This window comes from Crocodylus siamensis, chromosome 1 (genome assembly GCF_052110815.1).
Source record: "Crocodylus siamensis isolate JL-2025a chromosome 1, ASM5211081v1, whole genome shotgun sequence".
NCBI lineage: Eukaryota > Metazoa > Chordata > Crocodylia > Crocodylidae > Crocodylus > Crocodylus siamensis.
Genome location: NC_143395.1, coordinates 324,239,676 through 324,255,084, shown reverse-complemented (window position 1 = coordinate 324,255,084; position 15,409 = coordinate 324,239,676). Strand labels below are relative to the sequence as shown.

General features: G+C 42.8%; 1 protein-coding gene and 1 non-coding gene across 2 annotated transcripts in view; one reads left to right on the top strand and one right to left on the bottom strand.

Moving 5' to 3' along the window:
* The window catches only part of GPC5 (glypican 5), a 1,214,889-nt gene that overhangs the window by 537,269 nt on the left and 662,211 nt on the right, over positions 1-15,409 (top strand). The window lies entirely within an intron of this gene.
* Positions 8,920-8,991, bottom strand: TRNAA-UGC (transfer RNA alanine (anticodon UGC)). The gene has a single exon. It is a non-coding gene; the product is annotated as a tRNA-Ala (tRNA).

The window sequence follows — 15,409 nt, the reverse complement described above, 5'->3', positions numbered from 1 at the left end:
TGCAGCAGGAAGGAGTGCCTGCCTGCATTACATTAGGTAGGTAGGCATGCCTTTCTGCTGCAGCTGCTTCTCACTTTGGCTCTAACATGCCAACTGAAGATAGAGGTGCACAGGGTAATTGCATCTTGTGACAGCAGTGGTGGCAGTGGTGTTGGCATCACAACACCCCGGCAGTTTTTCCCCTGTTGAGAATCTCTGCCTAAGAAGTTGGCCCTTTCCAGTAATGTTGACTTACTATGCAAGAGATTCCTACGACTGGATGAGAAAATATTTAGGCATCTCAGTCTTTTAAAATTAACAGTTTTGTTGAGATTTTTGCAGTCTCTAAGTTGAGAGCTGACAGAGATCTTATTCTACACTGAAGTAGTGAGTACAGGAACCAGAAATGTGAAGTGACCTAAGTTAATTCTACTTCCCCCTCCTCTCCCACAGAGGAATTAATAGTAGGCATATGGGTATTCCTTTGTGGTCATGTCTACATGAGATGCTACTGCATAACCATTATGGCACCTTATTTAGTACTTATTTAGTATAAACAAGTACAAAATAAATGTGCAGTAACCTGAGTTCCTGCTCAGTAGTGCTGGTGAATTCCTTTTTTGTGTTTCTACTGCACAGTAGCTTAATGCTACTGCTCAGTAGCATTGCAACATGGTTTTTGCCATGCAATGTATGGGCTGCTGTGTAGTCAGCATCTCTTGTAGACATTGCCTGTCTGTAGTAGGAGCCTCAAACTGGCTCCAACTGTTTATTTAAAACATAACTGTTAGCCCAAGCAGCATCCCTGAAGACTTAGAGTAGGAACAGACATTGCCTTTTCTCATCTTCATGCTCCCATAAAAGAGAGTTTTATGGGAATCATTACAGTAGCCCAATGGCCAAGCAAACAGATGTCCATATCCCTTGTCATGTCACAAATGCCCAGATTTTGCATTGCTATTAGTAGTAGACCTACTATCCCAGAATCTGTTTACTTTACGGTGCATGAGCGCCAGCAGCTTGATATCACCTACACGATATAGTTTCCCTGGCCAGCTACTCAGGAGTTTGAAGGGCCTGATTCTGCACACCCTGGAAATTTCTACATAGGCTCTCTAGGGCACACATCAGTAAGGGACAAAGCTAGACAGACATTCCCAGGATTTCAGGGGCCTGATTCTGTGGTGTGCAGGACTGGGCCCCTCAAGTCCCAAAAGAATACATTGCCTAATACCTATTGTCCCAGAGACACGTGCATTTCACTCAGTGAAGCATATCAGCTGTGCTGAGATATACCCCAGCATAGCTGATCAGCTTCATTTGGCACTGTGTATTTTTAGCCTTAGAGAAATACTACTTTCAAGTTGCAGTCTCCAAATCTACTGAGGGCAGGATGACCATAGGTAAAACAATCTAGATTTTCAGGTACTGTTTTTACCTCTTTCTGACCCAAATGATCAGCAGCAGCAGGGATCTAGATTTATTTGGGATTTGTTTTTATTAGAGAAAACCAGGATTCCTGGTCATCACCTAGAAAAGTTTTAACATCTAATATCTCATGAGCAGGAATCCTGGTTTTCTTTAATGCAAAAAAAATTCTCAATTTTCAGATTAGAAAAAGTAACCCAAATTACACATTTTTCCATGATTAAAATTAGTAACCACTTTATATATATATAAAAATAAATATATATTTATATTTGGGTTATATATATATATTTTATATATATATAAAGTGGTTACTAATTTTAATCATGGAAAAATGTGTAATTTGGACTACTTTTGTAATCTATAGATAGTCCATATAGAATAGAATAGAATAGAATAGAATAGTGGTGTTTCACCCCCTAAGACCTGGTCAGTTAAGCAGTGCTGAGTTTCTGTGCATCTTTTCTCCCATCCCAGCAAGATGTTGAAGTACAACATGAGAATTTTGACCTAAGATAAGTTTAAGTAAAACATCTAACTCTTTAAAAGCTAACAATTGATGGCTGCTAAAAATATCTAAGCTTGCAAAAATAACTTCAGTTTAGAGAGACATGTGTTTGCCCCATCAGTTATTGGTTAACTGAATTATTGAAAACATAACTCATAGAAACAGCCCTGGAAAATCCTAGGAATAGACAATTTTACAGAACACCACCTGTTTATTCAGCAAGCATGAAAGATTCAGTTTGATCAGATCAAAAAGCACAGGATGACACACAGGTTCCCTTGGAACTTCACTCTGCTTGACTACAAGGGAAATATGGCTTTACTAAAGCTAAAATTTCCACAAGTAATCACAGAGTTGGATAGGAACTATCGTTGTGTTCTGATGCAAAGCTTTTGCTTTTCTGTTGGGAATTTAACCTCAAAGACCAGATGCGTTTTGTAAAAGATTTCTTGAAAAACAAAATCTTTTAAAATATCTGTTCGTAGATATGTGGAAAAGGAAAGGTGTAGTGTCCATTGCATTTCAATTGCCTTTGGGTGACACAACTAAGCTATTGTTCACTATTGATTTTCTTTAACTAACATTCAAATAAATGTGCTTGCACTGTATACTGATTTGGATGCTCTTAGCAAATCAGAGTGCAGGGATATATTGTAGTTATTGGTTTGCATCTGCAAGCACTCCTTTGTTATGCCAGCCTTTGCACTCTTATTGTTCTGAGTATTTCAACTGTGATACACATTTGGGTTTTTTCATATTCATCTGCCATTTGAACTGCCTTTCTGTGTCTTAAACATAGCCATTCAAAGTGCAAGGATCTTCATAATTACTAAATAGTTATTTCTAACATGTATTGTGAACATGCTAATCCCTTTAGTCTAGTTATTAGAATTCCCATTTGAATATTTTTTCTCATAATTATCAAACTGTCAGTTATAAATGTAATGCATAGCGGGTTTTCTCCCTTCTGCTATCAAACTTAAAGAGCACCATCTCGCCATCTTTTTCATTGATTACCTAAATTTAGTGGACAGATGGAGAGCAGCTGGCTGCATGTGGACCCAGGCAGAACAGCAGAGGGATTGAAAGGGAAACGCTCTGAAGAATTTGGGACCAATCTTCAGAAAGTGTAATGTGTCATTACTTCATTGACTTCAGTGCACAATGACAATTTATACTGATTGAAGGTCTACCTCTTTCTCTTCTGTAACATGCCAATTCTGACTGAAAGTACCTGCCCTCTGAATGGTCAATTGGTTCATAGAAATGGGCATTTTTTGCATATCTCAAGAGATTGAATGTACATTAAGCTCAGTACAAGAGAATGGTCTTCCCTTGTTTCTGTTTATTCTTGAAAAATAGTTTATTTTTTATTTTGATTGACCTATTTGGTAAAAATGCAGAATATTTTTCAAGTAACTTTTAGCTTGTTATGGTTGTCTGGGTGTAACCAATTGCCATTAAAATATTAAGTGGAAGGAATAATATAGTGTCATAAATAGTACCTCTTAGCTACTTATAAACAATAAGTAATAATAAGAAAAACCCAGATGAAGGTGGATCCTAATAAATAAATACAAACTTAAATAAATAACTGTGTTTACTAAATATGCACAACCTTGCTGGACCTAGCTGCATACCAAATGCTTCTCTTGTTTCAGGACTCATGGCAGAGGTGATATCTTTTATTTGTCTGATATCTTTTATTGATATCAGACAAATATCTGATATATCTGGGTGGCACCAGTCGGGGCGGGGGGGGGCACCAGCCCTGCCAACAGCATTGGTGTCAGCTGTCAGGGGGGCACCGGTCCCATCGGGGGCGGGGCATGTGCACCCCCGTGCACCCCCTACCAGTTGCCTATGGTCCCCCTCCACTCCAGTCCTGCACCCCCAACGGTCCCAGCTCCAGTCCCCCATACCCCGAGTCCTGGCCCCTGCAGCCTGTACCACTCCTTGCCCTACATATGCTATAGCACCAGGGCAAAAAGCAGCCATAGAGACACTCTGGCCAGCTACCAGAGTGTCTCTTTGGAGGTTCCAAGACTTTGGTTGCCTCAGGGCACAGTCCTTCCTGGACCATGCCCTGTCCCGCTTTTTTGTGCGGGGTTTTTTTTTTGATACCGAATATCCAGGTAGCATGGGGAACATTTTTTTGCATCTCAGTGCTGCTCAGCACTGTACATCCTGGTGAATGAAAGGGGTAGGGTCAGCTCTGATTTTTCTATAACAAAAAAGCCAAAAGTAAATGCCAAACTGTAATAGATATTTAGATTTGATTTTATTAGATGATAGAAGCAGTGGTAGACTTCCAGACTGCTTTAAACTAAATATATCAATAAAACATTCACCAACTGATATCTCTATATATAGATGTCATAGATTTAATAGATTTTAGGGTTGGAAGGGACCTATTAAATCAAGTCCTACCCCCTGCCCTGGGCCAGAAAGAGTGCTGGGGTCAGATGACCCCAGCCAGGTGTTTGTCCAATCTCCTCTTAAATACCTCCAAGGAAGGGAACAGCGCCACTTCCCCTGGAAGCGTATTTCATATTTTGGCAACCCTCACTGTAAAGAGTTTTTTCCTGATGTCCAATTAAAATTTGCTCTCCTCTAGTTTGTGGCCATTGTTTCTAGTAACCCCGATGGTGGCCCTGCTAAACATTGAAGCATCGTATCCCCTATTTCCTGCTTTCCTCCCCGGTGAGTTTGTAGATGGCCTCAAGATCACCTCTCAGTCTTTTCTTGCAGAGGCTGAAGAGATTCAGGTCCCGCAATTGGTCCTTGTAGGGTTTTTTCTGTAGGCCTTTCCAGGTTATCTACCTCCCTCCTGAAGTGTAGCGCCCAAAACTGAATGCAGTACTCCAGCTGTGGCCTGACCAATGCCACATAGAGAGGAAGTATCACCTCCCTAGACCTGTTTGTGATGCACCTACTTGTGCAAGGAAGAGTGAGGTTAGCTTTACTTATTACTTCATCACCTTGGTGACTCGTGTTCATTTTGGAGTCAACTTCAACTCCAAAATCTCTTTCTGCAGTTGTACCACTTAGAATGGTACCTCCCAGGTTATAGGAGGGTTGATGATTCTTCCCCCCTAGGTGCAATGCATAGCACTTACCTTTGTTAAACTGCATCCTACTTTGTTCAGCCCACTTCCCCAGCCTATCCAAATCTGCCTGGATTCACTCCCTGCCCTCTAGTTTGTTTACCTCCCCCCATAGTTTAGTGTCATCTGCAAATGTGGATAGGGTGCTTTCTATTCTCTCATCCAAGTCACTAATGAAGATATTGAACATTACTGGTCCCAGGACAGAGCCTTGGGAGCCTCCCTGCCCACATTTCTCCAGGTAGAAACCAACCCATCCACCACCACTCGCTGGGTGCATACCATAAGCCAATTTTTCACCTACTGCGCTGTGTAGTAATCTATATTGCAATTGTTTCATTTTTATTTATAAGAATTGGATGTGACACTGTGTCAAATGTCTTTTTAAAATCTAAGTAAATAACATTTACCTCTATTCCTTCATCCAAGCATTTTGTGACCTGGTTGTAAAAAAGAAACCAAGTTATTCAGGCAGGATCTACCTGCTATGAACCCATGCTGGTTGTCCCTTAGCATTATTTTACCTGCTAGTCCCCCACAAATGTCATCCTTAACAATTTACTCAACAATCTTGCCCAGGATAGGGGTGAGGCTAACCAGCCTATAGTTACCTGTTTCCTCCTTCCTCCCCTTCTTGAAAACAGGGCCCTTTTCCAATCCTCTGGGACATGTCCTGAGTGCCATGAGTGCTCACACAGTTGCACCAGTGGATCCATTATGACTCCAGCTAATTCCCTAAGTACCCTTGGATGGAGATCATCAGGGCCTGTTGACTTCAAAACATCCAATCCCTCCAGGTGCTAGGTTAGTGCTAACAGTTGGTGGGTTGGTATCTATCTCACGCTTACCTAAAGTCCCATTGGGATGCAGACTTGTACTCATGTCCAGGAACACAGATGCAAAGAAATCATTTAGGAGCTCCACTTTGGCCATCCTATCTGTTACCAGTTGCCTTAGTCCATCTTGAAGGGGACCTATGTTACCCTGTACTTTCTTTTTGCTTCCTATTTATTTAAAGCATGACTTTTTGTTAACTTTTGCTACTAGCCTAAGCTCCATTTCCACTTTAGTTCTCCTCACTGTTTCTCTGCAAGCTTGAGCCAAGCAGGTATATTTCTCCTTGGTGGCTGTCCCCTGCCTCCACAGCCTGTAGGACTCTCTTTTCCCCTCCAGGATCTCCTGGATTTCCCTGCTCAACCAAGAAGATTTCTTTGCTCTTTTGCCCCCCTTTATGTGTACTGGGTTGATCGCTGTCTGTACCTGCAGAATTAGTCCCTTGAGAAATGCTCACCCTTCCTGGACTCCCATCTCTCTGTTGCCTTTGCCTGTCAGTCCCTCCCTAACTATTCTCCTAAGCTTGTTGAAGTTGGCCTTCCTGAAGTCTAGCACTTCAGCCCTACTAGTTCAGGCAGGATCTTCCCCACCTTTCACCAGATAGTGAACTCTATCAATAGATGGTCACTATCCCCTAGGTTACCTTCTACCTGCAGATCCCCCACCAAGTTGTCCCCAGTGGCCAGCACGAAGTCTAGTAAGGCATTTCCCCTAGTGGGAACATTTACATCCTGTATTAGGTGAAGATCCTGTAAGCAGGTTAGAAACTTATATGTATAGGCAGATCTGGCCACCTATTCCTCCAGGCAGATGTTTGGGAAGTTTTGGTCACCCATGACAACCAGGTTCTTTGTGTGCACTGCCTCTGAGACCTGTCTTGAGAATTCTAGGTCTAACTTGTTCCCCTGGTGTGGGGGTCTGTAATAGACTCTCACTACCAAGTCCCTTTGTCCCCGACCCCGCTGTAATATGAACCGTAGTACCTTAGTTTGCCCTTCTTCTAAGCCCAACTTAACTACAGAAGATGTATGTTTCTCCTTAACACAGAAAGCAATGCCCCCCACCTTTTTTCCCCACTCTGTCCTGTCTGTACAGATTGTAGCCCTCAATGCCCACTGCTCAGTTGTGGGTAGGGTCCCACCAGGTTTTTGTTAGCCCAACCAGGTTAAATTCTTTATATGTAAGCTTGAATGCAAGTTCCTCTTGCTTGTTCCCCATGCTCCTTGCATTAGTATAGAGACATCTAAGCCCCCCACTAGGTGCCCTTACTACTTCTCCATTCTGATGTTTAATGGGGCTATTGGTACTTACTTGGACTGTTCCAGTACCTGGCTCATGGTTCAGCATTCCTGGCCTCACCATCCCTGTCCCCTGACAAACCTAGTTTAAAGCCTTGAGTATGAGATCAGCCAACCTGTAAGAGAACAGACTCTTACCTCTTGGAGAGAGATGTAGTCCATCTTGTCCAAACAAGGCCTTATCCTGGAAGTACAGGTTGTGGTCAAGGAATCCAAACCCCACACAATGGCATCAGCTCTGAAGCTGCGAGTTCACCTCTCTGACGGAGTTGCTGTGATGCTGTCCATGACCGCTGACTGGGAGGATGGATGAGAAGACCGCCTGTGCCCCCAAACCTCTCCCTGGCTCCCAGCACCATGTAGTTACTCATGACCCTGCCTGGACTACTCTGGGCTGTCATTCATTCCTACATGGATGACAACCATGGGATAGTAGTCGGAGGGCCTAATCAGGTCTGGAATCCTCGTTGTGATATCTCGAATCCAGGCTCTGGGCAGGCAGCATACCTCCCTTACTGTGGGATCTGGGTGGCAGATGGCTCCCTCCATTCCTCTCAGGAGGGAGTTACCCACCACAGAGATCCGTCGTCTTCTCCAGATGCCTGGTTTTTTTCAGCTTGCTTGATGGTGGCTGTGGGTGTGGCCTCCACTGCTGCACTCTCTGCCAGTGACACCAGGGCCTTATATCTGTTCTCCAGTTGCCCTGGCAGTGCAATGTCTAGCCCTCGAGGTGACTGTCTGCCATCTGTCCACATCAATTTCCTTCTATGATGCGTCCCCTCCAGGTGTGTGGTCCTGCAGAGAATGGAAGTACCCATCAATCTCTTCCTTAGTCACCCTGATCCCACACAGCCTGCTCACCTCTGCCTGGAGTTCCTCACCTGCCCCTCTAGGGCCACAATCCAGGCATATGTGGGACAGATGAGGGGACTCCCAGCCCTCCCACTACCTCGTGGGCCCTCAAGGACCCAACAGGCAACTCCTGCCGGAACATGACCCAGGTTCCACCAACCCACCCAATGGCTCCATCTGAGTGGAGGCCTCAGTGGAGCCCCAGGTGGGAGGCAGCATTGGGGCAGGGTCTATGCTCTGAGTCACCTCCCCAATTAAAGACTCCCTTGCATGCACTCACTTAAAGACTTGGTCCAAAGCCGCCAACTCTGATGAGTGGAGTTTCAGGCCCCTCCTGTTCTCTCCCTGCATGAATTCCCATGCAAACTCTGGCACACACCTGAAGAGCATGCCTGTTTGTGGGGCCTGTTTACACGGCTCCCACCCGGAGCAGCTAAATAGGCATGGGAGGGGAGAAAAATCTTTTCCCGATTCCCTACAGCTGTCCTGGCTCCTCCTTGCCCTTCCCAGCTTACTCCATTGGCCTGGTTTACCTGAGTGCTGCTGCTGGCTCCTCACTTGCCAGTCTCCCTGCTCTACTCAGTGAGTCAGGGGGAAGCCAAGCACATACATGTGCTCGCCTCAGTGCCCTGGATAAGTCATGTGCCCCAGCCCCCTAATCATTTTACTTATCCTAGAATTTCTCATGTCATCTTCAGCCACACTTCTTGACTGAGTGTCTCCCCTCTTAACACTGAACTCACAACCTTCCTGTTAGTTATTCAGTAGGCAAACTCCTGAGCCCCAAAAGAAGACTGCATTTTTTCTCTCCTAGGTTGTACCCATTGGAGCTATTCTTCCAAGGGGTGGCTTTCTGAAGAGTTGCTCTCTTAGATCTTGGTGTTCACCCTGATGTACTTTAAAAAAAAAAAGGTGGAGATGCTAGGGATTGAACCCAAGCCCTCATACATGCAAAGCATATGCTCTACCACTGAGCTACATCCCCTTTTGTGATAGCTCATTTTAATAGAGAAATATTTTGTATATCTTGAGGAGAGGCTTTGAGTTTCTTAGCAAGGAATTTGCAGTTTTTAAACAGGGAATGCCAGGATCTCTGCTGGTGAGATAAGTTGTGAGACCCATGCAGAGGAGCCTGTCCAAGGCCAGCACTGGGGACTGAACTGGAGGGCAGATGAGGTGACTTACCACTTGGCCATTTTGGGGCCAAGAGGACACACTTGGACAGTTCAAAGCAGGCTACCACATGGAGCACATCTGAGTGATAGCTGCCCAAATGGCAGAGAGGGGCAGCCCCATCTAGGTTGGGCAGGGTTGCAAGTCCAAGGAGGCTGGTTCTGTTTCACACCGCCAGACTGCTGGAGGGGGCAGGGGCCACTCCAGGCTATGGCTGCTGCTGAAGCCAGCACAGGGAAGGTTTCTATATTGCTGGGGCTAGCACAGGTGCTAGCCCCAGGCTCTAGCTCCCCTGGCTGTAGATAGGGGAGGAGTTGGGCAGGGTTATTTTACCCCAAGTGGCACAAATTGCCCTACACCAAAGTGTATGTCCAGGCACATGCGCTGAGGCAAAAATCCCCAGCTCAGATTTGTGCTGATCCTGTTTGAGCTGCTGCAAGTGCATGTACCTGCACGTGTGGATGAACCCTATGGATCTGCTCCAGTAAAGTGGCTACCATAGCTTTTAGTGGGCTGTAGATTGGACCCTGGAGAAATATACAGATTTGTCTATTGTGTTGTTTGTTATATTTATCAAACTGACTAGGAAGATTTATTTGATATTATGATACCAGAAAGTTATTATATATCATTTTTAGTAATTCAAAGAGAATATTTTCATCAATATTAGCACATTGGGGAATTTCTAGTTGTAAAACAGGAAGGATTAGATTTTGTAAAGTAAATCAAACCAAGATATTGTGCTGTTTTATTTTAAATTACATGATTCAGTAGACAGCTCTTGAAAATCTACCACAGTATGTACATATGAAGATTTCCCTCATGATTTAGCAAGTAGGAAATCAAAAATGAAAGGAAACAATAATGATCATTTTGATTGATAATCTTTATTATGAAGACTAGAAGTTGGTAAATCATTATATTTGCCCTATACAGCACATTAAAACAACGTGTTTTAATGCAACCAGTTATAAATAGATGTAATAATCAAAGATCCTAGTTTTCTCTGATAAAAAAAAAAAGCTCCTAGTTTTCAGATTACAAAAGTAACCCAAAATCCACATTTTTCAGTGATTAAAATGAAACATCACTATCTATATGTATAGTGTTGTGTTTTGTTTTGTTTTTATGAGAGAAAACCAGGATTCCTGGTGATTATATATAGGTGGAAAAATTGTAGTTTTAAAAGTTAGGTGTAGTCATTAGCAGAATTATCTCCAGGATCAAATATATGTTACCTATAAATTCTCTCCTATCCTACATATAGATATTACAATTAGAAGTTCAGAAGATTAGATTGGGTAAAAAATGGCCACTCTATCTAACTCAGTGATTACTCACTTGGATCCTCTTCTTTGCAGAACAGTACAGATGTTCCCAGGATCTGATCTACAATCATACAACTTACTTGAAGCCACATGATTGTAGATTGGATGCCTGTCTTACGGAGCCAGATCTAAGTAAGTAGGGGGCACAGTTGGGACTGGGGGGGACTAATGGGTCCACAAAGAGGAGTTGGTGGGATCATAGTCTGTGGGTGGGTGGGGTGTTGGTTGGCTCTGGGAGTGTAGCAGGATTGGGAGCATATTGGGTCCTTGAGAGGGTTGTTTGGGTCCAGGAAGGAGTTGGTGGGATACTGGGGGGAAGGGCTCCATGGGGGTTTGATGGGGTCTGGGGCAGGATCCAGGCTCTCTGATCCCACCAGACTTCTTTCCCAGGACCCATCAACCTCCTGTAGACTCACTAGCCCCTCAATTCCACTGTCCCAAACTGTCCCTAACTTACTAAGATTGTGCTCCTGGCAACAGCAAACATCTGAACACCAGCACTGGGGGCAGTTTAATAGGATTGGAGAGGCTAGTGGGTCTACAGAGCAGGGGTTGGCGGGGCTGGGGGAGGGAGAGGGGGTTGTCAGGGTTGCAGAATCTAACAGATTTGGAATAGGGGTTGATTGGCCCACAGAGGGGGCAGTCCATCTAGGGATGGGGAAGGTCAGGGGGCTAAAAATAGTCCAATCTGGGCAGGGGAAGGTAGGAAAAATTACAGCCCCCAAAGCCAGGGTGAATGCCTGGGCTTACCCAATCTCAGGGATGTACTCTGAATGGGTATACATGTTCACTAGATCACTCAACCCAATTCCCGATCTAACTTACTGCACTTTTCACGTGAATTAAGGCTACTTATAGATATCACCCTCCATCAAAAACAGTGCTTTACTTTAAACCCCTCTTGCCCCTATGCTAAAGCCAATACATGTCGAGAAGAGGCATCATGTTAGTTGGACCTGGCTCTCCCAACATCTTTACAGATCAGGTGCTTCAGCATTGTTTTTTTATGATGCTTTTTGTCTAATAGCTGATTGAATGAGCTTCAGATTAAAGTACCAAAAAAAGTCCTGCTGAACCATCTGATCTATATGGATGCTACATAGCTGAGTTAAACTAGTGTGTTGCTTCTTCTGGTAAAAGCATGTTTGTTTGTTTTTCTCCCCCACATCTGTCAGCATCCTTTGTTAGATCAGGCCAGCCATTTTTGCCCAATCCAAATTGAGTACTATCATGAATGTCCATGGAAAAATCTTAGGATCTCACAGGCCTTACTTATCACTAGCTATTTAAAAGAATATGTGGTCCTGACGATGACCCACTTCAGAATGCATAGTGAAGGTGAACTTGCCTAGTGAAGGGTATAAAATAAGTACTATTGAAGTTATTTTTATTTAAAGAAAAAATATGACATCTTGTAGATACAGCATATAATTATTGATTTTAAATCATCCTTGCTCAGTTATTAGAGTGCTTTATTATATAGCATCAACAATAAACCATACAAAATGAACATTATACAAATACATCAGATAATGACAGGCTTACAAATAACAAGTATTCAAAAATGTTCTGAATTTAACTCTGTAAAGAATCAGTGGTTATTATTTTCACACAGGATATGGTTCTATCCAAACAGATGAAAAGGTTGATTCCAGCATAGATATGGGCAAGTACATGCTATTAACATTGCAAGGGAATATGGAAATCTGAAATAAAATCCTGCAAAAGCAATGAAAGTTCAGAATGCCAACTAAGAAAAAAAACAGATAAACAATATAAACAGAATACAGCAATCAGCTATGATTGTAGATTGTAGATTACTTCTTTGATCCTCATCCTTTACTTAAGGCTTTCATATCATTGCATTTTTAAACAAAAAAACCCAAGTAACCTGATTCTGCCTTGACAGGTACTTGTATGAAGCTTAAAATCAAAAACGGCTGTGTCAGTATTCCAGCACATGCCGAATTTTATTAGGAATTCTGCTGTGTTAATGTCACAGGATGGGATCCTTAAGGATGGCCATGATCTCCTAAGGCCCCTCAACTTTGCCAATTTGGCCTGATGGGCACCCTCTTTTCTTGCCTGCCACATCTTGATGTAAATGTAATATAGGGAGGCTGTCTTCACCTTCGGTCGGACATGGTCCTGATGGACTTCCCTGGACCCCGTGGGTCCCCAGACTTATATGCTGGGCTCCAAACCGTTCCTTTACAATGCCCCAAGCCTCGCAGATAGTATTGTCATTGTCTCTCCTGGGACTTGCTACAACTCAGCCCCTTGCTTTCACTGGGCTCTCCATGGCCCTGTCTCTATGCCCCTCAGCACTGGGCTCTCTACAGTCCTGCCTCTGTTTCTGCAGCCTTAGTGTCATGCCCTCTCTAGCGCCGGGTTCTGTGCTCCCCAAATGCCATGCCCTCTCTAGCACCAGGATCTGGGCATCCCAAATACCACACCCTCTCTGGCACTGGCTGTGGGCCCCCAGTGAGGCCTCCTCCTTCTTTCCCCAAATAGCCTCATTCAAACCACTGGTGTTATACAACAGCAAACAAAACATAACCCCTGGGCTATAGCATAATACCAAAGATCAGGGTGTGCTATGCCCCTTTAGAAGAATCAGATTTTGTCCCTAGCACCAAGTGTCTAGGAGGCAAGGGTACCTGTGGAGCTCATGGAGACCACTTAGTCCTAGGTGCAGCATATCAGACAGTTGCCACGTCACTGGGCACTTCCTCCCTGGAGGCTCCTTCCCCTCTGGCTGCTAGCAGGGAATTGCATTCCCTAACTCCAGCCGGGGGTTTATATGGAACCAAGGCCCTGCCCCTTCTGGTCAGCTGACCAGGTGTAGGTGCAGGCTAATTTCCTCTCTAGCCTGTTGCCTTGGTAACCTGTACCTGGGCTTCTGTCTTTCTTTTTGGGCTCTCTCCCTGGGCAGTTTCTGATCTTCTAGGAGCAGGCACCTTAGTGCCCTGTGACAGTCAAAAATAGCCTTCACTGGTTGCTCCATATGGAAGAGTAGCCCAAAGGAGCCATCCTGTGTCCTCTTAGCCTCTGCAGGACCCAGGAGTCATACACTGGTAATCCTTCCATTCCTAATGTGCAGTGTTCTGTGTTGCTACCAGAAGGTATTTAAATATATTACTGGAGTCTGTTGACAATCAGTTTGGTAAGCAGGGATCCTGGTTTTCTTAGATAAAAAAAAAATCTCCAATTTTTGGATTAAAAAAAGTAACCCAAAATCCATATTTCTATGATCCAAGTGGAACACCCCTATACATATATTTATATAGTAGTGATGTTTTATTTCCACAGAAAAATGTGAATATTGGGTTACTTTTTTTATTGAAAAAACGATATTACACGATATTGAAGAAAGGTTGTAAATATCGTTAATTGTACTTGTTGAAAGCATCACCATCACCCACCATCTCTTTCTGCCCTGACTGTATTTTGAATGTAAGGACTAACCTCTCTTTGTTTTTTGAAGGAATGGGCTTAGGCTCCTAACTCCAGTGAAGCCTAAGGGTAGAAATGTACCTACCTCCTTACAGACTAGAGTAAGCTGATAACCCTAGAGACAGTTACATTCAAGATGAGAAAAGTGGCAGAATGAATGAGGCAGACGATTGCAAGATGAATATGAAATTAGATTCTCTTGTACTTAAGACATAGAATGGGAATCTAAGACATAAGAGTTGTGATCCTGGCTCCAACAGATTTTTTGATGCACTGTTGACCAAGACCATCATAGTGAAGGTCTAAATTTTTTGGATGGGCCATCATAATGAAGTCCCTGAGGGGCCTAATTTGTGGGAGGATAGATAACCCTGATTTTCATATTACCTGTCTTTTGAGAGGTTAATTCTGCAACCTAAACCCTTTCATTATGTTTTTGTAGTATGTAATTTTGTAGCAAGGATCATAGTATGCCATATAAATATATTGGAAAATACAGGCTATACTCCAAAGTGTATAAAAGACATAGAGAACAGTTAGCCAATGTTTTATTCAAAACCTTTTAATGATAAAAATATATTTAATATTTTTTCTATTTTTATTTTTTTTGGTTTGTTTTGACAAATAAACATGAATATGAATGCTGAACAAACACATCTTTCCTTTCTTTCTTTTCGCTGCGTCCTACTTTTTTAATTCTTCATTGATATTTTGTGGGGAGAGGGAGGTGAGAAAGAGAAGAGGAGAGAAGAGGGGGAGAAGAAAAAACTAGAAAAGAAACTAGAAAAACAATCCTGAAAATGGTTCACAAAACTTTTTTCAACAGGCTCTAAAAGATAAGATAATATCTAAGTACTTATTGCAAAATATTCTGCTGGTTAAGCTTCCACTAATTGAAGTACATGGCAAAAATTCCCACTACTCTTAGGGAGAAGAGGGTTATATTTTGTAGGATAAATTTTGACCTAAATACAAAATTAGGTAAGTTTTTTGTAAATTTTATAATTTGTTTACTGGCAGTAATATGGCCATGGAGAAACCATGGTTATACAGAACTATTGGATTTATGCATTGCTAATATTTCAAGAAGTTCATTTTCTTCCTCTATAGAAAGCCTTTATGACTGGACACTGTGCAATCTTAAAAATAAATAATCCATTTTTGTAGTACAGCCCAGAGATGGTAGAGATAAAAGCTAATGTGGGGAGTAATGAAGATTTCCCTTTCCAGTAAAGGCTATGAGATCCAGTACGAAAGGGATGCTCCAGACCAATAGAGGTGCCGTTTTTCAAGTATATAGTATGTCTGAGATATCAAACTACTGGAATTAAATCTTTGCTACATCCACAAGTTAATTTTACTTTAAATTGGTCTCGTAATACCAATAAAAAGTTACTGTTTTAATGGACTGAGCCTGTCCATTAGAAGTATAACTTTTATTACAGG